This window comes from Eptatretus burgeri, chromosome 11, assembly GCF_056783735.1.
Source record: "Eptatretus burgeri isolate ZD-2024b chromosome 11, Ebu_testis_v1, whole genome shotgun sequence".
Lineage (NCBI taxonomy): Eukaryota > Metazoa > Chordata > Myxini > Myxiniformes > Myxinidae > Eptatretus > Eptatretus burgeri.
This window is the reverse complement of record NC_140971.1, coordinates 93,220,372-93,244,121: the sequence shown is the minus strand read 5'-3', so window position 1 is coordinate 93,244,121 and position 23,750 is coordinate 93,220,372. Positions and strand designations below refer to the sequence as shown.

The following is a 23,750-nucleotide window of genomic DNA, read 5'->3' as shown; positions in this document are numbered from 1 at the left end:
ATATATATATATACATATACATATATATATATACATATACAAATAATGTACATAAATAAAATAATAAATAAACAAAAAAACAAAAAAATAAATAAATAAATGTTTATATATATATATATATATATATATATATATATATATATATATATATATATATATATATATATATATATATATAAACATTTATTTATTTTTTTAAAGAAGAAGCGGCGCTTCCAACCAAAAGTGAAAAAAAACTAGATCGACTCCGCTAATTTGAGCAAAAAGCGAGAGCAGATCCAGTCTCAGGCCAACGTTTCGCCGGCTTCATCAGGCACAGGCACAATGAGTCTATTGTTCTGTTTGTGGATTATGGTGATGATGCTCACCATCACAGTCAGGAGGTTCGTCTGATGTATTGTTACGAATTTTGGAAGGCTCAAACAAACAAACAAACAAACAAACAAACAAACAAACAAACAAACAAACAAACAAACAAACAAACAAACAAACAAACAAACAAACAAACAAACAAACAAACAAACAAACAAACAAACACGTCCCCATAGCTTAGTTATTTCGATAAGTGTGTGTTTCTCGTTAGAATCCATCCCCTATGTCTAATGGGAGTTAAGTGTGCGTGCGCTGCGAAGTTATTTTATACATAGGATTTTTACACTTTAACTACAACTTTCAACGACGACATCTGCCTTCACTTCCTTCCACCATCCTCCACCTGCGCCATTGCGCACGTGGGCGGAGTTCACGAGGACCTGACGTCTCCCTCGCCCAATCCGGGGGATGCGAGCGAGGTTGCCGACGGTCGACCAATAAGCGAAGCCCACGCAGGACCATATTACTCTCCTTGTTTGAGGCGCGTCACGACGGCCGTCACGCCCCCCCTGGTCCAATCAGCGGACTTCGTGGCCCTTTCCGCCATTCACGGGGGCGACGAGCGAATCACGTGACGGAACCGTCCAATGAGGAGGCGAGTGGCGAGGAAAGAGATCCCTCCCTCCTCAAGAGGAAGAAGTGGTGGTCTGGACCGGCGAGTGTAGAGACCGTGTGCTCGTGGCAGGAGCATTGGCCAGTTGAGGAGATCGTGGCGTTTTGCCAAGCAACGAGGATCGTGTGTGAGACGTTCCTGGTGGGAGAGGACATTCTCAGTCCAGGCATTTTCCAACCTGGCATACAAAGCCAGTGAGTGGTTGTCCACGAGGGCCCTGCAGACGGTCGTGGTCGGGGGTTCGAGTCCCACCGTGGTGATTCGAGTCGGTGTGACCGCACGAGGCGAGGCAGGTACCCCGGGCCGGCTTTACCGACTGAAGACCCTTTGGGTCCATTTTCTTTTTTGGATGTGTGTGTGTGTGTGTGTGTGTGTGTGTGTGTGTGAGTGTGAGAGTGTGAGTGAGTGTGTGTGTGTGTGTGTGTGTGTGTGTGTGTGTGTGTGTGTGTGTGTGTGTGTGTGTGTGTGTGTGTGTGTGTGTGTGTGTCTGGGGCCGGCTCTACCGACTGAAGACCCTTTGGGTCCATTTTCTTTTTTGGATGTGTGTGTGTGTGTGTGTGTGTGTGTGTGTGTGTGTGTGTGTGTGTGTGTGTGTGTGTGTGTGTGTGTGTGTGCGTGCGTGCCAGTGTGTGTGTGTGTGTGTGTGTGTGTGTGTGTGTGTGTGTGTGTGTGTGTGTGCCCGTCTGTAAGTAGGAATTGTAAAGTGCTCTTCGCTTGTACATTATTTGCATTTCTTCTTATTGCGAACGAAGTGAGCTTAATACTTAACGCGTGCACATGAGAGAATGGGAAACAACAACAACACAATGTAGTGTCGTGGTAGGGGCGCTTATAAGGCAGACACGAACGGGGGAACAGTCGAGCCCGGCTGTGGTGTACAAGCGCGAGCGCGGGCGTACTTTGCCCGCGGCTCTCCTTTATTACGTACTCAACACACACTCACGAGCCGTGGCACTACGCACCCACTACAACGCCTCAGGCGGCGCGCACTCCTTATATCCCTGGCAGACACGATGCTCACGACGACCACTCCCCCCATCATCAAGCCCTGCCCCACAGGCCCGCAGGCTATACCACACTCCTCCCTCCTAAAACCATGATTATTAAATGATCACCATCATAATAAGCATAAGTAGCACAAAATACCACGGTATAAAGCAGACAAGGTACAAAAAAGAAGCAGCACAGTATAAAAGCACACCACATCATATAATGTGTCGATGCGAGCGAGTGGAGCTGCAACGGCCAGGTTCCGAAGACTGAGCCGCACCATTAACCCACAAAACCTCGACCGCGTTACCGATATGAAGCAGCAAGGCGAGAAGCGCAGCAGCACTACGCAGCGAAAACGCCCCCAGGCGGCTCATGCTTACATGGCCTTCGGCGAGGTCGTGGCGACCTCCCGAGCAAACCTCCCCCGGCACCATCAAACCCCCTCCGGCCGACAAGGTGGCACATCTCCCCCAGCCAGACCTGAAGCGGATAAACGTTCCGAGGCCGGAAGCCCGCTGTCTGGAAGCCGTGGCGCCAGCGCCAGACTCGAATGACCTAGGATGGGGGCGCTGAACAGCGCCGCTGGCTGGATGCAACCAATGCCCCACAACAACCCACGCACCACAATCAGTTGAGATGCCAACGCCCGCCTAAACGGCCTTGAGCTAACACAGAGAGCTGCGCCCCCGGCGCCAGGCACGTCTGACCTTGCCGAAACCAGAGGTGGGGGTAACGCTGACCAGCGCACCAGCCCCGGCTCCGAGTCGATCTCCGAGACCCACACGGCAGTTAGACGGTAGCAACTCCATTCAAACCACACTTCAACCATAGGCTCGTCATAAATCAATAGGAACATCATTGGAACCATTGCAAACTCATTTTTCCGTACAGCGCGTTCTTTCCGCAAAATCCCTGCACATGACAAAGCAACTACCCGTGGCCCGGGGCAACTGGAGGCCAATACAACCTCTTTATTTGCCACCACCGCTCCCAAAGCCTTCACATCACATTGATCATAATGCAAACCCCATCGATTGATCTCCGCCAAACCCACTCTCACACAGGAACTGTTGGCATTTATTTCAACAACGTTAAACCGCATCACTAGAGCAATGAAAAACAAATATGCAATGAACAGCAACCCATAACCCACATCACGAGCCCGTCTCTTGGTTGTCGACTCGATGTTGCGACCCGTGACTTCCTTGAACGCGACGGCCCCGCCGCAACTCGCCGTCGAAGCTGCCCGAACAACACAGGCGTGCATTGCCTCATGAACGCCGCCGAAGCGCGAGAACTCATCGCGAGAGCTGGCACGGCTCCCGCTGCTCCCGAACCGCACATCACCGTTGCAGGCAGCAACGAACGGCCGCTCCCGTTGCATCGATGCGGCTCCTGCCGCCAGAACCTCGCCCTCGGGTCTCGACGAAAGCATCGAAGAGAGCACCGGCACACCTGGAGGTACGAACTGGAGATCCAGCCCGAGGTGCGCCAGCCAGTCCCGACCCAAAAGGGCGGGCCCCTCCCCTCGCACCACGAACACCGAGAGCAGGGCGTGTCGACCTCGGTAGCGTACCGAGACGTCGTCCATCGCAAGCGGTGCAATCGCTTCACCGGTGTACATGTACAGCGACAAGGTCGTCTCGACTAGGCGAACACCGCGAAGACCATGAGCCACCTGCTCGCCCATGACTGACACTGCAGCCCCGGTGTCCACGCAAAACACGGTCGGCTCGCCATTCACTTCGACCTCCACCGTGAACAGCGTCGTCACCTCCGGACCAACGGAAAACAGACTCAACCGTGGTTGCATCTCCTGCTCCGGCCCGCCGGCATCGCCATGCCCCGGCTGCAGGCCGATCTCCAGGTCACTGGGGTCCTCCCGCACCTCGCCATCCAAGACTCCAACGGAGGCCCCCGCCATCCGACACACACGCTTCAAATGTCCCACCTTGTGACAATGCAAACACACGGTGTTCTTATACGGGCACATTCGTCGCAGGTGCGGACCACCACACCCCCAGCACCCCTGAAAATCCACCTAGCTCCCGGTGCGACCGTGCTGCTGTGCGCGCCCTCGTCCTGCACTGCCAGACGCGCGTGCGACCTGCGGCACCTGGGTTATCGCGCGGACCCCGGGATGCGCGACCTGTGGCGCCTGGGTCATCGCATGAACTCCGGGATGTGCGACCTGCGGCGACTGGGTCATCGCGTGGACCTCGGGATCAGCCGACATGCCCCAGCTGGAGCTACTCATTACGTCCTGGCCAGCGATGGCGCGGACATCCGTGAGTGTCTGCTCGACAGACGAAGCAGTCCCGACCGCCGAGTCGAATGTGACGTCGGTCATCCGCAGGATGGCTGCTACCATCTTCGCGTCTCGCAGACCAGAAATAAAACGATCTCTGAGTCGTGCCGGACGCTCCTCTGCCGTGAACTTGCAAGGCACGGCCGAATGCTTCACCCGTGCTACGAAATCTGCAACGCGCTCCTCCGCACCCTACGCGAGGTGATCGAACTGGTACCGCGCGAGCTGCAATGACTTCTCTGGCACCAAGTGGGTCTTCATTTTCGCCACGATGTCCTGAAACGATAGCCCGTCATCACTGGGCTTATCTGGAGCCACCAAATCATTCAGCAGCCGGTAGTGCTCCGTTGATAGTGAGGCGAGCAAGATCGACTTGCGTTTTTCTCCATCATCTACATCATTCGCGCGGAAGTAGCAACCCAATTGTTCAGAAAACAACTCGAAGTCATCTCCCCCGAAAACGGGCACGCGCCCGTGCGCTGTGCCCCGACTTTCTGCCATGCTCGTGCTGGCAAGACCCTTGGCTCCGTAGCCTGGAACCGCACGGGTTATTCGCTGCCGATCCGAACGCCACCACCCTGCACACGCCGATCCGAAGATCCTCGTCAGCCAACTGTAGTGTCGTGGTAGGGGCGCTTATAAGGCAGACACGAACGGGGGAACAGTCGAGCCCGGCTGTGGTGTACAAGCGCGAGCGCGGGCGTACTTTGCCCGCGGCTCTCCTTTATTACGTACTCAACACACTCACGAGCCGTGGCACTACGCACCCACTACAACGCCTCAGGCGGCGCGCACTCCTTATATCCCTGGCAGACACGATGCTCACGACGACCATTCCCCCCATCATCAAGCCCTGCCCCACAGGCCCGCAGGCTATACCACACACAATACCCCCTGGCTATTTAGAATCCGTGTCGTTCGCTATGACCTTTTGCTTCCGGTTGTTGTTAAACGCTGTGCGGTGTATAAACACGATTGGGTTTTATTTTCTTTCTTGTGAATATTATTTAACGCGTGTACATGAGAGAATAGGAAACAACAAAAACAACACACTACCCTGGCAAGTGTGAATCCGTGTCGTTGGCTATGACCATTTTGTTTCCGTTTTTTTTGTTTCTGTTTTTTTTGTTTCCGGTTTTTGTCATGGGGAATGATGCATGCTGGGAGATCATGACCAGAAGTGTTTATTTATTTGTTCAATTATTTTTTTCCCAAAGTTAATTTTATACTTCCGAAAGTGATTTTTTTTTCATGACTGGAAGTGTTTATTTTGTATTTAACATTACCGGGAGTGATTTTGAAACTCTTTCCGGAACTTTTAATTTCTTTTATTCTTGACGAAGTGATCGTTTATTTATTTATTCATTTCTTTTTTTTCCAAAGTTAATTTTAATAAAGATATCTCCCGCATCATCAAAAAATATTTTATAATCGTGATTTACATTATTTGTTCGCTGATCCCGAATCCAGGCTTAAGTAACCGGAAATTGCGTCAAAATCATCAGCTGTGCGGCGCTTACATGTACCACGGTATAGTTGGCAAGTATACAGTTGTGAACAAGTTTTATGTAAAGTAAGAAGAATTCTACGTTCGCTTCTAGGCTTTGCCTATTCCATATTAGTCGGATAACTCTGCTCCTTGTGTGTTCCCCCCTCCCCCCCCCCCATTATAAATAAATCCCTTGTTAAATGTTTCAGCTCGTTCCTGTGTTTTCTTTATTGGTTTAGCATGATGCGTATTGTGATTTAGTAAGACCGTTGCTGCCGTAGTTGTACATTTGGACCGACTGACCTCGGTAACCATCCGCTCGGGTTACGCACGGTTCAAGAACGCTCACGGCTCGTTCCGCTCGAGCTCCGCCGAGGGTTAATTTCCCCGGTACTTTGGACGACGTGGGTATTTAGGTAAATTGAAATTGGCAATCGAACCGATCCCACGCGGTCGACCTATTGGCGATCTTCGGTTCGATAAGGGACCCATCAGCTCCGGAGTTATCCGAGGTGACGACCTATAAATTCCGGGTGTTCGGTGGAGCCGACTCTGCTGCTCCATTGTAGCGGTCGTGTTCACCACCGAAACTCGGCCCCACAACAGTATAAACGATGAATGTGGTCTTTATCAGTTTGCCATCCTGATGAGGACAAATAAGGCCAATATCCGGATAGGTGGCTCCGTTTGATGGTTAACTGATGTTAACCATGTAATCTTCGTCTGTTTGATAGAGTCTCCGGAATGAAGCCTCTGGGTTGTAGGTGACGCTTTGGTGAAGGTCTTTGTACAATGGCGATTGGGAAGTGCTCGTCACACGCCACATTATATATTGTTACGAATTTCAGTTCGCCCGGCGTGCGATCGGTCACGTAACTCAAATCGCGACCGCGTCGCCCACCGGAACGGACAATTCAGTCGTGACCCTCCTTGGAACTACCGCCAGGAGCTAGTCACGGGTGGGTCTTTTGACCCCACCACAATCGTGCCAATCGGCCACCCACGCAGGATAGGGTTGTTCGCCAAACTCGACCTACCTAAGTACCTGCGCGGGTAGTTAACCGGGTGATCGTACCTCGCCGCTGGCCGGCCTAGGACACGAACCGCTTAAGCGGTCCGTTCCGTGCTTCAGTGATAACCGAGCGGTGTTATCGCCGGCCCCGACGGACGTGATTATTTACCGGGTGCTTACACCCCTTCTACCAATTCCTTCCGTGATGCAAGATGGAACTTTCAAACAAGGGAAAGGACGCAACGAAACGGGGAACAGTTCAACAAGCACATTTATTGCACACTCAGACAAGCACGTATTTTACAGCCATACAGTAATTCATGCACGTATGTACAGTCAAGCAAGCAAATCAAGAGCTACAACCGAATACTTCATTTCACACGCACTCTTGGACAATTCTACTTATAAGACGGCGCCACCACATGCATTTACACAAAAAGCAAAGGAAAAAGCCACCCTCAAAGGCAAGGGTGGCAGACAGGTTCGTGGAACCTGGATGAGCGGCCAGGTCCACGAGACCGAAGGGTCTTACCCGCGCCCTCGTGACGCGATGGCAGGCAAGCCGCGATGTCAGCATAGCTGCGCCTGGCTTCGTGCCCCTGGCATGGCCGGCAAGCTCTCTCCGGCACTCCCCATCTGCCTTTCCGTCTGCTTCGAGCTCCGTCTCCCGACTCTGCCGCACCCACACTGCCGCAGTCTGCCGACACTGCCGCACCGACACTGCCGCTGTCTGCCGACACTGCACTCGACTTGACTTCCGACACTGCACTCGACTTGACTGCCGACACTGCACTCGACTTGACTGCCCCGCCGACACTGCTTGACTTCCACTCCACCGACTCCAGACTTAACTGCCGCGAGCTGTGTCGTGCTCACGCTTATATAGGCCGAGGGAGGGGTGTATATGCAAATTTGTGGATCAGAGCAGGTTCAGAAGCGGGGCCACACCACCCGATGCTCAGTCATTGGATGGATGAAAAGGGGGCATGAATCATTCCTGATCCGCTTTTCGAGGCGAAAGGAACCCATTCATAACCCATGGCATGATGTGTGGTAGAAAGGCGGAGGTGTTGGGAGTTTGCTGCGGTGGTTTGGGAAGGGTGTTGGTGGTGGCGATTTGGTTGCTGGCGGGCGTCGTTTGAGAATGGCGGTGAAGCGATGTTTGCGGGGTGGAGGTAAAGAGGCGAAGGTGGTGGTGGTGTTTGGGTTGTAGTTGTTTGGGAATGATGTTGGTGGTGGCGATTTGGTTGTTGGGGGATGATTGGTCCAAAATAATGATAGAGAAATGAAAAACGGCTAACTCAAAGGATCACAGCCCTGTGAACACGGAAATTCCCTCTAAACAACGGTGGGGAAATCTCACTACACATATACTTGTCGTCATAACTGATCTAAGGTCCTTTATGGTGGTCTGCGAATTTCCACAGCCGTAACAAAATATATATATATATATATATATATATATATATATATATATATATATATATATATATATATATATATATATATATATATATATATATATATATATCTCATTCTCACCACTGTTTCACTGACTGGCTAAATGATATTAAAGATCAGTACCTTCCAGGTGACGGGGAAAGCTGAAATGTGTGCTCATGGATATATCGAAGCTCCTATCCCGGCAAAAAAACTAAAAATCACAGAATTGTTAGACAACATCCATAAATGGAAATATAAATAAATGAAGAAAAAAAAATGAAAATAAATAAATGAAAAATCAAATGCAGTTGAGCGACCTGAGACAATGGAATGAGGTAGCACGGTTTGTGTGCTGACACAATGTGTGAGCACACCCTGCTGGTATGTGTGTGTGTGTGTATATTTGTATATATATATATATATATATATATATATATATATATATGTTGTTCGTCTTTCGGCTGCTCCTGTTAAGGGTCGCCACAGCGGATCATCCGTTATGATCTGCATACTGATTTGGCATAGGTTTTACGCCGGATGCCCTTCCTGACGCAACCCTGGTCGCCTCTTACGACACAGGGATAAGGGTTGGGTTTCGCCATGATTCCGGGCTGCCCTACACCCTCTCATAGCGAGGTCCAGTGCAGAGCACCCGTCCTCAAGCGATCCTCCAACCCAAGCCTCCAAGTAGCCGGATTACAGGCGCACGCCACTACGCCGGGTTATATATACACACACACACACACACACACACACACACACACACACACACACACACACACACACACACACACACACACACACACACACACACACACACACACACACACACACACACACACACACACACACACACACACGTTGTGTTACGGATTTGGGGGTCGATGGAATGATTTTTAAAAGGAAGTTTAGCATGGTCCGTGGACGAGTAGAGGCATCTCGATGTAACTAAGTTCGGGAATCTGTGAGCTGAAGTGTTACGTGTCACCGCACGAGCGGTGGTGGGGTGTTTAATTAGCCTCGGAAGTAAAAAATAAGTCCCCCAGTACATGATTGCCCTCTGTGATTTTTCCCTATTTTTGATATTGCAAGGCCACGCCTCGGAAGCGGAGGATGTAGAGCTCAAAGGAGAAGGGAGTGATGGAAGGCGCAGGGGATGGAAGGCATTGCACAGGGGGATTGTGGAAGGCTCCCAACTGGTTCAGCAGAACACACACACACACACACACACGAGGTCGGTGTGAAGACCGTGAGGCAGGTGGCACCTCTGAGAAGAGGAAGGCTGGGACATTTGGAGCCTTCGTGTGTGAAAAGATGCTTGTGGATTGCCTGGCACGCACGTGTTAGTGGAAGCACCTCCATTCCGGGTTCGACAGGGATCAGTTCTGGCCCAAGCTGAGTTCCAGTGTACAGTACTTAAAAGGGAGGTCTTTTCATTTTGTCACCCATTGTATTTGTGTCTGTGTGCAAGGCCTTGACCGTAGGAGTTATTTATTTATTATTGGTATTATTTCCTTTCACCTTATTGTCTTTGTAAATATTTGTGTATGTTCGTTAAATGTATTCCTTTTGAAGAAACTGTAGTCGTGTAATTGTCGTGGGTTCATGGATTAAACTCCCCTGTGTTGTTCTGGTACAGTGCTCCTGTCTCGCCGTTCCATTATCTGCAATCCTCCTTCCGTCCGTTCCATTCCGTGTACTCCTCCGCCTCTCCGCCATGCCCTTCGAGCACGTGTTGAAATCTCTGTCGATCAACATGTCCGCTTCCTAGTAATAAGGAACCGCTCGGCGGTCACGGGAGGTTGGTCGGTGTTCACCACGTAGTTCTGACAAACTTGGGTCGGGGGTGGGGTTAACCTCGAACCCCAACCACCCCCAGGACTATATATATATATATATATATATATATATATATATATATATATATATATATATATATATGTATGTATGTATGTATGTATGTATGTATGTATGTATGTATGTATGTATGTATATATATGTATATATGTATGTATATATATATATATATGTATATATATATGTATATATATATATGTATATATATATATATGTATATATATATATATATATTTGCGGTTTTGAGAAACGGCTGTTGTAAATGTGCACTGACAACACATCGGTCCTTTAGCATAGTTATTTCCGAAATAAATGTTTAGAACAAGTCTGAAGACGACGATGGTTCATGAGCGGTATTTGACGACGTTGATTGTTTCAGGAGTCAAGGATGAGACAATGTGATAGTGTATGATCAACATGATGTGGTACGAGTGACAGGTTATTAACTGCAAAATGTCGAAAACCCGGTTTCGTTGAACAACTTTCAAAATTTGACCTTTGCATCACCTTTAAAGGTCACAAAACGATGTTGTGGACATTAAAATAAGGAAACAGGATACGTGATATAGTTTATTGGAGTTAGTTCGTCGAAGAAGGTCGAAAACCCGGTTCAAGTCCCACAACTTTGAAAATTTGACCTTTGTGACCTTTAAAGGTCAAAGGTCAAGGATTATGACTTTTGGTGCAAAACTTCCTCTGGAACATTCCAGGAACAATATAACGTCATATAGACTATATGGCATTTCACACTTTCATTATCCATACTTTGATGAAATCAGCTTAAAAACAAATTTGAAGGGGGCGCCACGGGCAAGGTGTTCAAGATAGAGCAAAATGGTTCCAAGACTTTAGGTGGGGAATGACCTCAAGATTATGCATAAAAAATATTGTCATCCTAGCTCTCAAAGTTTGGGCGGTCGTATGATTTTTATGTCAAAGTTCGTGACCTTGTGACCTTGACCTTGGGACGAAAATGAAAAATCGAGCTCCGTGGGGCTATGCAGGTGCCATTGGGCTAACCAAATACCGAAACCACTGCCAGATTCGATAAACCCCTCGGAGAAGAAAATTTTTTTACGTCAAAATTCGCAATTTTCTAAGTTCGTGACCTTGTGACCTTGACCTTGGGACGAAAATGAAAAATCGAGCTCCGTGGGACTATGCAGGTGCCATTGGGCTAACCAAATACCGAAACCCCCCAAAAAACACATTTTTTGGGCGTGGCTCCGCCCGTAATGGGGGCACCATGCCCATTTTCAGGAAAACACAGCTAGATCATGATATAAACCTCCCACCAAAATTTTGTCAGGATTGGATCAAAACCCACTGAGCTATGCTCGGGACAGACAGACAGACAGACAGACAGACAGACGCACAACAATAACGAATATAGTGGTCACTTATTTTTTTTCGTGGAAATATTTTTTCGCGAACCAATAGTGGTCACTTATTTTTTCCGTGAACCAATGGTCCCTTAGCTTTAGATGGGTCAGTGGGATCCAAACTGCGTTGGAACAAGTAGATTAGGATTCACTCCTTATTTTTCTTTTGCACATGGAAGGTTATCAGCAAGGCAATGGCATCCATTTGATGCGAGTGTGTGCCGATCCCTTCCTGTTGTCTGGTATAATCAGCCAACACGTAAGTCCTTTTGGACCATGGGCTGAGCTGTTGTTTTGTTTTGTTTATTTTCGTGACCCACCTCGTGTATCTACCTGTATTTATAATATGTTGTGTGACAATATTATAGAAATCATACCTGAAACTCATCAAGCACCAAACTTGCACATTTTTTCAAAATATGGGAAAAAACACCTGAAATTGTGGACATTTTCTTTTAAACATCGTCCAATCACAACGCTCTTGACACACAGCACCACGCCCATCAACCAATCACGTGCTTTTTTTTTGCATGCAAGCTGTAAACTCACGAGCTGTAATGGCAGCGTACATGTCGTCTGATGCTCGTGCTGCCGAAGATTCTGAAGGCAGTTCTTCGGGGTTCTGTTTCATGCATGTCATCAACACTCACAGCAAAGTACTGTAATTCCATTTAGTGAGAAAAGCATTAAGAAATTTCAGGAATGTGCTGCGAAGTGGATTGATGTGGAAGGAAGCCCCGAAAGTGAGGTCGCTGTCAAGGCACTACAAGTACACCACAGCCAGCACAGGCTCGGTGTGGAGATTGCAGCTGCTGTAGCCACCGATGCCGTGCCCGGTGATGATGATGATGATGGTGGAGGATCTGGAAGGTAGGATCTCCTTTCTACCGTTAACTAATTTTTGACAGAATGGTCAAAATCGATATTCAGTGATTACTACACGATAGAATATACAGTGGGGAGAACAAGTATTTGATACACTGCCGATTTTGCAGGTTTTCCCACTTACAAAGCACGTAGAGGTCTGTAATTTTTATCATAGGTACACTTCAACTGTGAAAGACGAAATCTAAAATAAAAATCCTGAAAATCACATTTTATGATTTTTAAATAATTAATTTGCATTTTATTGCATGAAATAAGTACTTGATCACCTACCAACCAGTAAGAATTCTGGCTCTCACAGACCTGTTAGTTTTGTCTTTAAGAAGCCCTTCCATTCTCCACTCATTACCTGTATTAACTGCACCTGTTTGAACTCGTTATCTGCATAAAAGACAGCTGTCCACACTCAATCAATCAGACTCCAACCTCTCCACAATGGGAAATACCAGAGAGCTGTCAAAGGACATCAAGGACAAAATTGTAGACTTGCACAAGGCTGGGATGGGCTACAGGACAATAGGCAAGCAGCTTGGTGAGAAGGCAACAACTGTTGGCGCAATTATTAGAAAATGGAAGAAGTTCAAGATAACAGTCAATCTCCCTCGGTCTGGGGCTCCATGCAAGATCTCACCTCATGGAGCCTCAATGATCATGAGAAAGGTGAGGGATCAGCCCAGAACTACACGGCAGGACCTGGTCAATGACCTGAAGAGAGCTGGGACCACAGTATCAAAGAAAACCATAAGTAACACACTACGCCATCATGGATTAAAATCCTGCAGCGCACGCAAGGTCCCTCTGCTCAAGCCAGCGCTTGTCCAGGCCCATCTGAAGTTTGCCAATGACCATCTGGATGATCCAGAGGAGGAATGGGAGAAGGTCATGTGGTCTGATGAGACCAAAATAGAGCTTTTTGGTTTAAACTCCACTCGCCGTGTTTGGAGGAAGAAGAAAGATGAGTACAACACCAAGAACACCATCCCAACCGTGAAGCATGGAGGTGGAAACATCATTCTTTGGGGATGATTTTCTGCAAAGGGGACAGGACGACTGCACCGTATTGAGGGGAGGATGGATGGGGCCATGTATCGCGAGATCTTGGTCAACAACCTCCTTCCCTCAACAAGAGCATTGAAGATGGGGCGTGGCTGGGTCTTCCAGCATGACAACGACCCGAAACACAGAGCCAGGGCAACTAAGGAGTGGCTCCGAAAGAAGCATCTCAAGGTCCTGGAGTGGCCTAGCCAGTTTCCAGACCTGAACCCAATAGAAAATCTTTGGAGGGAGCTGAAAGTCTGTGTTGCCCAGTGACAGCCCCAAAACCTGAAGGATCTGGAGAAGATCTGTATGGAGGAGTGGGCCAAAATCCCTGCTGCAGTCTGTGCAAACCTGGTTAAGAACTACAGGAAACGTCTGATCTCTGTAATTGCAAACCAAGGTTTCTGTACCAAATATTAAGTTCTGTTTTTCTGATGTATCAAATACTTATTTCATGCAATAAAATGCAAATTAATTATTTAAAAATCATACAATGTGATTTTCAGGATTTTTGTTTTAGATTCCGTCTTTCACAGTTGAAGTGTACCTCTGATTAAAAAAAATTAGACTTCCACGTGCTTTGTAAGTAGGAAAACCTGCAAAATCGGCAGTGTATCAAATACTTGTTCTCCCCGCTGTAACTGTCATGAATACGACTGGATATTCTCCTCTAAATTCTGCTTTCACTTATATTTATCCTCTTCCTAGTAATCTACACTCTTGCTCATTTCCCATCCCAACTACTTAATAAAATATAGTGATGAGTGTATATCATTGCTCGAATGTTATTTTTTTCAATATATGGAAAGTAGTAACTACTACTTTACAAAAGAAGTCCACTTTTTGGTTGATACTTACAGGAAAGACAGCATCAAGAATGCTGAGAGGGGAAGACGTTCAGTGGGTGGCAGCTTGCTAACAAAAATCTACAGTGCAGATCAGTAGGCACCTCACCAATGGAAGAAGTTTCTGGCATGTGGCAAGAACAAAGCAGAGCTGATCAGGTTTTTTTTTCCAGACTTTGAGGAAGAAACCAGCTGAATATCTGAAGAAAGTCAAGGTGTTGGTTGCTCATGATGGGGAGTGCCATGAGTTTACAGACGAGAATGAGCAAATGATTGTTCACTCTGTGCCAGAAGTTGAGTGTAACAACGAAGAAGCAGATACTCGTCTTTTCCTTCACTGCCAGTATGCTGCTCGACATCAGCAATCAAGTTCAACAGACGGGCCCCATACCCGGTCATAATCAAAAGTCCTGACACAAACGTCTTTGTGATTGGAATCACCATGGCTGAGCATATTGGAGCAGAGGTATTGTTCCACACTGGAAGAGGTAACAATAGGAGGACCCGGAGTCTATCAAAGATAAGCTCACATCTGGGACCAGATTTCAGCAAAGCCTTGATATCACTCCACTGTTTCACAGGTTGTGATTCGGTCAGCTCTTTTCATGGAAAGTCTAAACCCAAACCCCTCAAGTTGTTTGCAAGTGACATTGCTTGCCATGCTGTCTTTCAAGAGTTGAGTTCATTCAGTCAGTGATGAATTGGTGGAAGGTGCGGAGAAATTTGTTTGCAAAATGTATCGGCAGGACTGTAAGAAAGTCTATGAAGCCAGATACAATCTGTTCCTTATGTTAACCAAATCAGAGGCACGTATTCCACCCGATGCAGACTCTCTCAAGAAGCACGTCATGAGAGCAAATTACCAGGCTGCTGTACACACTAGATGTCTGGAAGTTTCCACCAATTCCCAGTCCAAATGGACATGGATGGAAAGTTGTACATGATGAATTAGACATCGATTGAGGTGATCTGCCTCTACCTCCGAGCAGCTTGCTTGAACTGACATATTGTAAATGCAAGAAAACTATCTGTGAGAAGCCGTCTGGTACAGGCAAAGGAACATGTTCTTGTCGACGGCATGGTGCGTCATGCACGGAGCTTTGCAAGTGTGTCGACTGCAGAAACTCTATTACCACGAAAGAGTTAGATTCCGATGATGAAGAATCTGATGAGGAGTAGATGCTCCGTGACACAGTGACTCGTGTCATCATTGTGTGATACCACAGTGTTTTACATTGATGTATACTGAACAAAAATATAAACGCACCAAGCTATTGTTACTATTTTACCTCAAACTCATGATTACTAAATCTTCACAACAATTTGGTTATAGAATCCATGACAATTGAGCATTAAATTTCAAAGAGTTCCTTGAGAATTCTGGCGACAGTCATTGCGCTACAACAGCCGACACAACCGAGGTGTCACTGTCAGAGTTCACACAGTCAGTAGCGGGTGTGTCCACCGTTGGCGTCGCGCAGAGCGGTGCATCTCCTGCGCATGGACATCACCAGATTATCGATGGTGGCCTGAGGGATGTTTTCCCATTCCTCCTGGAGAGCCACACGGAGCTGGCGGACGTTCTCTGGGACTGCGTAACGTTGTCGTACGCGTCGATCAAGAACGTCCCAAAGGTGCTCGAAGGGCGACATGTCGGGAGAATATGGAGGCCAGTCGAGGACATCAATGTCCTCCTCACCGAGGAGTGTCCATGCAGATCCTGGCAACATGGGGGCGAGCATTGTCGTGCTGAAACGTCACATGGTGAAGGTGCACAAACGGCACGACAATGGGTCTGAGTATCTCGTCCCTGTACCGCTGCCCGTTCAAGTTGCCTTCAATGAAATGAAGCCGAGTGCGCTCTCCATGGCATATGCCTGCCCACACCATAACACTGGCACCACCGTGTGACACCCGACGAAGGACATTGGCGTCAGTGTAGCGCTCCCCAGCCCGACGCCAGACGCGGAGTCCGCCATCAGCCCGATACAGCTGGAAGCGCGACTCATCGGTGAACAGCACTCTCCTCCATCGTGCGAGGGTCCAGCGCAAGTGAACATTGGCCCAGTTCAGTCGGGTCTGACGCCGGACTGCAGTGAGGTAGAGTCCCCGGTGTGGTCGGCGGGCTCGGAGGTTGCCCTCCCTCAAGCGGTTACGCACCGTTTGGGCTGAAATGCGCCTGTTATGCAGCACGACAGTCTCATCGGCAGTCCTCGTGGCCGGTCGGAGTCGATCCCGGAGATGTTGCAGCCTCATGTGACGATCCTGACCGGCGGTGGTCACACGTGGTCGCCGGGCATGTGGGCGGTTCACGGTGCTTCCAGTCTCTCTGAGGCGCGTTCTCAGGGGGCTAATGGTGGAGTGGTGGACATTGAAGTGTGCTGCAACGGCCCGTACTGACGTCCCAGCATTCAGCATGCCAATGGCGCGCTCCCTCAAGATTTGTGACATCTGTGGCATGTTGACATTTGGCACCAGTCCACATTTTGGGGAGGCCTTTTATAGAGCAAGCTATAGGGAGTGTTTGTATCCTGGTCACGCTCACTGACCATCACTCTGTCAAGCCCCATGGTGCTCATGGGAAGGATTACTCAACGTGTGAGTCCACACACTCAGAGTGGTCAATTTCAATGGGAACATCTGTCTTGAGCAAAACAAAGGAACCATTGCTCAAACATATCATCGGTTTGACCATTTTCCCATAATGGCAATCTTGACTTAGATATTTAGGTTGGTGCGTTTATATTTTTGTTCAGTATACATGAATGTGTTAAACATGAGAGAAATTCATTTCAAAGAAAGGCTCCTATTTTTGCTTGTACTTTTTAAAATAAAATGATTACAACACAATGTGAGTCGTCTCCCCATTATATGAATACAATCAATACATAGACATCATAATTTCCATGGAGTAATACACAGCTATCTCAGAATGGACACAAGATGGCGCTATAGGTTTTGCTAATTAGCATAACTAATTAATGTGCAACTTTTTGCACTGACGAGTTGTGAATTCTTTCTAAGTGGTTTTTTTTGGTTCGCGGGTGCCAGTAGTGACCACTATTTTCGTTGTGTCTGTCTGTTTGTGACTCTCTCCAGAGCATAGCTCCGTGACGTTTGATGCGATCTTGATGAAACTTGGACACAAGCTAGATATCATGGTCTTGTGTCTTTTTGTATGAGGGGCGTCCCATGTCACTTGTGGGCGGAGCCACGCCCACTTTAACTTTTTATTGATTTATATTTTTTTCTCCATATTTTTCTCGCAATTTCATTTCCGAGAAGCTGTGCGTAATGTCCATAAGTACAACATATAAAAAAAAATCTGATTTGATTTGGTCAATTTTGACGGAAGAGATAGGTTTTTACGGTAGGGCTTCCTTAAAAGCTTCCACTAACTCGATCGTACCTATCGTGGCATTGTTCAATAATGCACGCGAACCATCATCGCATCCTGGCTAGTTTTATCTAAATCTATGCAAAATTTCAGGTAGATACACGAGGTGGGTCACGGAACTCAAAAACGAGACACATTTCGGATGCTCGGCCCACGGTGTATTTGACTCAATCCTTTGATGGTGGCTCTCACCTCCTTCACTCCTCACAGCTCACTGACGTCATTCTCGGTTCCGCCTCATCGGTTCTGGCTCATCATGCACACAATAATCATGCAACTCCCAATACCACACTTCCTTACACTCCCTTTATAATTAATTTATCTCTCTTATTTATCGTTAATTTCCCTTTCTGTTTTCTCACGAGGTTGTGTTCGAGACGGGACTCGACTATGTCGGTCAGTGTCATCAAACACGGCTTTTTTTTTTTAAACCTTCGGTCTCACAAAATGGCAGGAGCACCGTAAAACAGGAAAGGGAACCGTAAACCAGTACGGTTGTCGTAAAGCAACAGTGCGAACAACTATTAGCTCACGGTGTTGATGTAACATGCCAGTCTGCGGACATAACACTCACACCACACGTAAGTACACGCGTTTTTATCTAATACAGACTGTAATTTGACATGATCTCTTCCCACACGCACGTAAGGCAATCAAGACATTAAGTACAGTTGCATAACCTCAAACTCCCTCCGCTCTAAAGGAAATCCCTCATCCCTCATCCCGCAACCATTATCCCCATTGTGAAGCTTCGTGGTGGCTATCACGTGCCCAGGTGATGTTTGGTCGGCATTGACTTGAGAGAAATCGGCTCCGTTCGTTTCCCCATAATTGCTCTTGCGCGCCAAAACCCAGCCGAATGCTCGCTCGCCTTAAGCGGTGCCAAGCGAGGTCCGATTCTTACGACAGCCAGAAGCCCCGACTGAGAGGACTTGTTGCAGAAACTCGAATGGGCTCGGCTCGGAAGGAGGGAACGCCAAACTGCGCGCAGGCCCCACCCAATGACGCTCACATTCTCGAAGCTTCCAGGCCAGCCTTTCAACGGTCACTGGAGGCTCTCTCTTACAATGGTCGTTTTCTTCAAGCCATTGGTCTTGGCCATTTATAATGAATTGTTCTCCATCCCAATTGATCTGACCTCTTCTTCCCGAGTCCAGTGATTGTGTGTGTGTGCATGTGTGTGTGTGTCCACGTCTATATGTTTTTGCTTTAAATTTTGTTTTTTACCTCCACCACCAAAGATGGGCGGAGGTTATGTTTTCAACCCTGTCTGTCTGTCCAGCTGTAGCTAGATATGTGGAAAAGTTATGGATGGATCCGGACGAAACTCGGTTGGAGAGGTTGGTTGGGTGTGCAACAAGGACGAAATGAATCGATTTTGGTTAAGATCCGTATCCGGATCTGGATATGATAATTTTTTTAAATTCCAGTATTTCTTCACCATTAAGATATTGGGCCAAAAACGATATACAGTGGAGCATGATGTACTCATTATGACGAAACAAGATGGATGAGTTGGGAGGTGACAAGAACAAGCCAATTAGATTTTGGTTCAGGTCCGGATCCAGATCCGGTCTTTCGGTGGGAACCAAAACGTAAATTGTTCAGCGCCATTCTAGTTTTCTCTGTAACTGCTTGTCCAATCAATGCAAAGTTTTAAACATAGGAGGAACTCCTCCAGGATAATATTTTATTGATAACTCTGACGTCATAAGTCACATGGTATGGCAGCCATATTGGATTATTGGAAAACATTTGGACATCTTCTCTGAAACTGGTCTGGTTTCGGATTCATACCATGTCACTCTACGCTGGACTTGTTGCTCTTCCTTTCCCAACAATGGATGGAGGTCCTCAATGCCAGACATGAGATCAGCGCCATATCCCTCGACATATCGCATGATTTTGACACGGTCTGGCACTCTGCCCTGCTGACCAAACTGTCTTCCTATGGTATCCAAGGACATCTCCACTCATGGCTCGCAGACTTCCTCTCCTGTCACAGTCAACATGTGGCCCTAAATGGAATTCTTGCATCCCCTCTTCCTGTCCAGGCTGGAGTTCCTCAAGGCAGTGTTCTGGGCCCCGTTCTTTTTCTTGTTTTCATCAATGATCTCTCCGACTCTCTGGAAAATCCTCTTTATCTCTTTACTGATGACTCCACCCTCTGCCGAACCATCTGTCATCCCTCAGATCAACAAGCAGCAGCCTCTTCACTCTGCAGATCTTGATAAAATCACAAACTGGTCCAACATGTGGAACATGTCTTTCAATCCTGACAAATCTCACACACTCACAATGTCTCTCCGAAAGGACCGTCTGGAACCTCCACCCCCATCTACTTTCTCAACAATCCTCTTGAAGAAGTCCTTTCATTCAAACTTTTTGGCCTCCCTTTCTGCCATGATCTTTCCTGGGAGAAAGCCACATGTCCAAGCTGACCTCCAAAGCCATTCGCCAATTAGGTTTCCTTGGCACACCTGAGCTCCTGACCCCATACAAAGCTTTTGTCCACAGCCTGATGGAGTGCTGCTCTCCCCTCTGGGCTGGTGCCCCCACCTCTCACCTTTCTCGGCTTCACGCCATGGAAACCAAGGTATTTAGGATCATTGGTATCTCCCACGATGAGGCTGAGTCTTTGGGTGTCTCACTTTCTCACTGCAGGCAGGTCGGTGGTCTTTCTGTCTTCTACTGTTTCCTCTCCAGCCTCGCCCCCCCCCACTCTACCCCCTCCTTCTTTCTATCTTCTACTGTTTGGAATTGGATTGAAAATAAAAATGTTAAAAAAAAAAACTTCACCAGAACCACTTAACAGATCGATGCGAAACTTCATACATATGATCGACTGGCCATGCAGAATTTACTGTCGTTTGAAAAAAATTTCATATTCATCTTCATTGATGCAATTTAGCCTTAATGTGCAAAATGTGGTCGTTGAATATGCTAATAATCAATAACGTTACGGATAATAATGGCATTACGTGTGACAAATTAAGGTGCATGGATGAGATGACTATATTGGCCATCATAATAGCGTGTTCAGTTAATTTTGGTGCTTTTTTTTGTTGTTCGGAATGAGCGCACAGGGCAAGACTACGTGCTCTAACGAGTGCCGTTCTAGTTCTTCTTGCAGTCCGTGGAATTTTTTTGACATCAATCTCCAACACCACAATTCGTAACTGTCAATCTTCTTCCTTTCTTTCTTTTTCACTCTTCACAACTCACATCTGTACATATTACAACTGAAAATACCACAACAATCACCAGCCTCCTCTTCGTTTGTATTGTTACATCTTTGTCTTTCCAGATTTCTGTCAATATTGACGTTGCTATTCTCTCCGATGCTAAGCGTCTATTAATTTCTCCTACACATTCCTCACTCGCGTCTATCTTATGACCCAGGAAGATTAAACGTTCCACTATTTCCACGTGATCGTCTCCGAATCCGAACACGTCAATCTTCTCAGTTGACAAGATTTGAGTATTTGTTTTTGCTTAGGTTTAAATAAAGACCAGATTTTTTTTCACTTTCCTTCTTCACTGTCTGCAACAGTTTAATGAAGTCCTTTTTATTTTCTGCCATTAGAGAAATATAGTCATCATCCTGCAATCCTGACTCCAGCCTCTTAGTCATCCAAGACTGATTTTGTCGTGATGTAATCGCTCTCCAGATTCCTGTTTTAATTTTTTTTTTGAGCACATCCAAATATTACCTTTCTGCAGCTTGGCAAACAATGCTCCGAACTGTGAGAAGGTGCGGGACACGAGACTTGTCCCCTCCACAGCTCATTGAATGGCTACAGGCGGCCCGGGCTAATTGCCTCAACGGCTCAGCCCCAACCGTGTTGGAAACGCATCGAGTGTTTTTTTGCATCTCAGTTGCTGTCTTTGGGGCATTAGTACACTATAAAAGTTTCAAATGCAGAAATGCTCTGAGCTCGACTCTCCACACTCTAATGAACTACATCATGATCCATTTGGCCAGGGGGCATGCAAATTTGACTGGTTTGTTCTCAAGTAATTACATTGTAAACAAGTTACAACTTTCCCGTTACCAAGTTGATTAGCTTTCGGAAGGCTTGCCGGTGGCTAAACAAGATCCACAACTGTATTTTCAGAAAGTGTTTGCTCCTGAGAATGTTTTCCAACCTTTCTGCACTCAAGACTTCCTACGGAGTGAAACATAAAGTGAGCGGGAGATGGAATCAAGAGCACTTTCTTTGAGGCCGCTGGTAATTTCGACAGTTTTGATGATGGTATTGTTACAAATGTATTACTACATTTGCTGCATTTGATTGTGACGTTTTCTTTTTGATTGAGTGCAATGATTGATGATGTAATTATCATTGTTATGAGACTTTAAATTCAGTGCATGCATGATTATTGTTGGCTCGGCATCGAACCGTTTAGAATTTGTGATCCGAGTTCAGCAAAGAGTTGAGAAATGTCAACTCGGCTGATAATAATCATAGTAAAAATGGCAGGTAACTAGCAACACCACCGATTAGTGGTAAGCAGTCATGCTGGACAATAGTATTGCTGAGTGGCCGAGCAAGGGTTTGCTCAGCAGGTCGAGGGTTTCGACACCAGACAACCAAAGATGTACAACAAGCTTGTACTTCTTCAATTTTCAACTGTGTCTATTTGCCTTTGTTATGGTTTTGTCTTTGGGGAGCATCCTCAGATTGTCATCCTAGTCGTCGTCTTCTTCTTTCATATGCAGCACATGACTGTGGGAAGCATCATTTGCTGAGGGTGCAGCTGTGCCGCTGGTGCAGTGCCCCCTGAAGGTTACAGCAGGAATCTGGAATTTGTTAATAGTGTCGGTGATAGCGCACCAACTCTCCGCAAAGGACACCATGGGATCTTTAACGTTCCAAGCAGACTGGACATGCTCGATGAAGTCCATCCAAATGATGGCACACACTGATGAATCGCCCGGCCTGCAAAGCACAAGAACAACAGTTTATAGCTGGGCCGAAATTCCAATGCAGGCTAGACAGCTGAGAGGCGAGTGTGCGGACCTCGAGGACATCCTGCCAGCCACTCAGATTGTAATGACCTCCACTCAAACATGAGACCTCAGTACCCACAGTTGACAACTAGCTCGGCGTTGACATCGTTCGCCGACATTCTTTATTCCCCTACGCTTGCGAAGCGAATAGCATTGTTAAGCGATCGGTAACATTCGTACACATGTCATACCTCCTATGTGTCTGCATTTTGTTAAGAGTGTACATCGAAAACCGTTCAGCAGAAGAAATTGAAACTCGACCACATAGATCAAAATGTCTAAAATTGTCAATTTTCATCTGATTGACTTGAAATTTGAACAGAATTTTCATATCAGCTCACTGAATTCAACCACCAATTATTTTTGAGGTCAACATTATCCAAAAGGTCAACAGAGGCCAAATTTCTGAAATCCTCAATTATCACCCAATTGACTTGAAATTTGAACAGGATTTTCATTAAAATGACCATCATGTGTCACGTGGTCTGGCAGCCATATTGGAACTAAGGGGAAATCTTTGAAAATCTTCGTAGGAGAAGCCGCTTTACCGATCAATGCAAAATTTAACTAATTTATCAACTACCTGTGGTATCCTGTGTCGGAGTAGCAACCCATCCAGGATTGTGCCCAATAGCCAAGGAGACTGCTTCGGCAGCACCAACGCTCTGCACAGAGTGGTCCCAATGGATGAATGGATCAACGACCCATCAGAAATATGGTTTGATAAAGATGATGTCATTAGTCACATGGTCTGACAGCCCTATTGGATAAAAAAAACCTTCAACAACAAAAGAGTTGGCTCACACAAAGTCCTTCTCAAGACTGCGCAGGGTATTCGAAGAATACGATCGAGTTTTATCCAACACTCGAATTGGGACCTTTATCAGGTTGGTGAAGCATCATGTTCTTCCATGACAAACAACTAGCAATGCTGATAATGTATAACAAAACAAAATGTTTGTATATTTTCTATATTTGATTATTTATAATGTACTTTGTGGAAGGCGTTCAATAAATATACAAGTAGAATGGCACTCGGTAGAGCGCACACCTCCGCCAGGCTGAACAGTTTATGTTTTGTATCCCATTGATAGGCCGGATC

At 46.8% G+C, this 23,750-nt stretch overlaps 1 protein-coding gene across 10 annotated transcripts in view; it reads left to right on the top strand.

Moving 5' to 3' along the window:
• LOC147017666 (teneurin-3-like) overlaps positions 1-23,750 on the top strand; it is a 420,926-nt gene that overhangs the window by 370 nt on the left and 396,806 nt on the right. For 4 of the 10 annotated variants that reach the window (XM_085847413.1, XM_085847407.1, XM_085847417.1 and 1 more), the window contains exons 1-2: positions 1,098-1,274; positions 21,753-21,866. The gene's annotated coding sequence lies outside the window, so the exon portion shown is untranslated. Of the gene's footprint in view, positions 1-1,097; positions 1,279-21,752; positions 21,867-23,750 lie in introns of those variants that run through there. The other 6 variants (XM_085847415.1, XM_085847412.1, XM_085847416.1 and 3 more) reach the window with 4 other exon arrangements.